The sequence below is a fragment of the Chaetodon auriga genome, chromosome 20 (genome assembly GCF_051107435.1).
Source record: "Chaetodon auriga isolate fChaAug3 chromosome 20, fChaAug3.hap1, whole genome shotgun sequence".
NCBI classification, from domain to species: Eukaryota; Metazoa; Chordata; class Actinopteri; order Chaetodontiformes; family Chaetodontidae; genus Chaetodon; species Chaetodon auriga.
In genome coordinates this window covers 647501-650000 of record NC_135093.1, presented here as the reverse complement: position 1 = coordinate 650000, position 2500 = coordinate 647501, and the positions used below count along the sequence as shown (strand labels likewise).

General features: G+C 45.6%; 1 protein-coding gene across 1 annotated transcript in view; it reads left to right on the top strand.

Annotated features, from left to right (window-relative positions):
• The window catches only part of LOC143338567 (phytanoyl-CoA hydroxylase-interacting protein-like), a 7564-nt gene extending 7528 nt beyond the window's left edge, over window positions 1–36 (top strand). The window contains exon 6 of the mRNA XM_076759027.1: window positions 1–36. This exon is cut by the window's left edge and continues 980 nt beyond it. The gene's annotated coding sequence lies outside the window, so the exon portion shown is untranslated.
• Window positions 37–2500: the final 2464 nt, after the last annotated feature.

Genomic DNA, 2500 nt, shown 5'->3' with positions numbered 1-2500 from the left:
TCTGGATAAATGTCAATAAATCATTTTTAAAACGCTTCCAGTTGGTTCAAACTTCAGTTCTTTTCTTTCACTGCCTTTTTTTGTAGCGTCGGCTGAGCAGAGGACGGCGTCCCTCAGCTGAAGTGTGTCTCTGGGCAGAGTGGACTGGTTCCTGCTGTGCTGTGTTGGTGATGTTGTTGAAGTGACAGTTCTCTTGTTTCTGTCGTCTCATATTGTTTGTTGCTCCACTGTGGCGTCCATGGCTCCTTATTGTTTATTTGTTTATTTCATTGGTTGTTTTTTTGCATTTTTACTTCCTGGTTGATTGCAGTGAGGCTCCACAGAGGACGGCTGCTGGACACACAGGCTGTATGTCTGTCTGGACATCAGGACTCGTGCAGCGATGTTTCCCTGTTTGTTGGGTTGGTGTTGAAGGTGAAGCTGTTAAAGGTGTTTCATGTCAAAGCCGTGTCAGACTTCATCCCCTTTACTTTTATCTAAGTCATTTTTCCATCAGTGCTTTTACTCTGACTTGAGTAAAACTCTTTAAAGTTACAGTACTTTTACTGGAGTATAATATTCTGGTACTCTTTCTGTCTCTGCATACCTTCATGTGGCTTTTGATATTTTAATCACAGTGAAAAGATGCGCAGCCTGTTCAGCCTCCTCAGCTGTGACCTTCAGTCTGCGCTGCAGGTTCCCACCACGAGAAACTAGACTGCACGTCATGTTAAAGCTCAGCGGCCGAACAAACAAGCGGAGCTGTTCGGTCTCAGGTCAGTGAACGTTACAGGAAGTGGAAAAAGCTCAGCGTGCGCCTTAGACGTCACTCCTGACCTGAACGCTGACGTCACGGTCTGTCCCATCAGCTCTGGACGTCAGCAGTCTTCTCCTCTGTGACGTCCGTCGACGCCAACAACGGTGGGAAAACCCATTTCACGTCTTCTTCTCTCACTGATTGAAGCTTCCGCTTCCTGTGACGAACGGCACTCGTTTCCAATCTGCTCTCAGTTTTGTTGCATCCAGCGTGACAAAGATGAAAGTCAACAAAAGAAAAACATCTTCAAAACGAAGTCATTTTAAAATAATACAGACACAGTCGAGCCGCCGCTCCGTCACATTTTTCTGACTTTCTTTATTTGGATTATGGATCATGAAACATCACAGTTTACCTTTCTGATATAAAACCTCTCCAGAATACCCACAATTCTCTCTGCTCATCACAGATCAGCACTGATTCACTTTGACATGTTTCTTGTTTCCTGGTCAATTATGGAGGCGAGGACACTGCAAAATAACTATACAAACATCATGTGGACATTTCTCTTTCTCCTGGTATAAAAATAAGTTCTAAGTGCTTCTCACACTTTAATACTGTCTCTGCTTCGGCATGTTCACAGCTCGGGTGTCAGCGCGTGTTGTCAAATGTAAAACTCCAGAAACACTTAAAGAAACAAAGACAAGAAACAAACATGAAGTCGAGCCGAACGATCACAGCTCGCACTAACAGTCGCCACTAGGAGGCGCAGCAGAGCCCCGTTTTCTCAATGAAAGGCCGATTATGAGTTCCAGTGTGGTCGTTAAAAAACGGTTTGTCCACCAAAGAGAAAATTATAAAAATATCAGCTCAAACTCTGTGGAGCTTTGACCCTTTGTTTGGGTCAAAGCTCCACAGATGAGGCGAGTTCTCGGATCGCTGCTGGCTGTTTGTTTCCGCACAGCGCAGCACGTGGACGTGGAAACACTGAATCATGTTCACAAGTATGGAGGAAAGAGGAGCAGCCGATTTTCACAGCGAGCGTTTCAAAAGGCCGACTGAGGAAATGAGCTTGTCGTTAACGTCAAACACGTCGGACACGACGACAGGAAGAACAAAGTGAAAGACATTTAGTCCAAGCGTTGGTCTCACGTCTCCACTTCATGACACACAGGATTCCTTCAGGGACACATGATCTAAACCTACATATTCACACTTTGAAGAAGTCCAGAATGCCTCAGCCGCCGGTTTGAAAACCCCAAAATGTCCAAATTTCAGCAGGATTCATTTTTTCTTGGTCTGCCAGGAACTACAAATCCCATTTATCTGAGAGACAATAACACAGGACTACAAAAAGGATGAAATAACAACATCTATTCAGCCGGTTCAGTTTCTGAGTGCTGTAAACATACTGAGAACACGCAAAGAAAAAAGCTGCTAAAAAAACACAAACTGATCAAATTCAAACAGCCAATCACAGGCCAGCTACTTAATCAATCACAGAATAATGAGAAACGTACCAACACATCATTGGAATAAAGGTGGAAAAGCAGAGACAGGTGATACGAAGACAGAAAAACGTGACAGGTGAGAAGCTGTGTCCCCCGAGACAGAGTCCACAGAGGTCGTGTCCCCCGCAAACGCCGCCGGACAGCAGCAGAGAGGCGCATTCACGCAGGTGAGCCCGCCTCATTCAGGTGAGCCCGCCTCACGCAGTGTCACGCCGCCATCATCAGCGACTTTGCTTTACCGTCACCAGCCAGC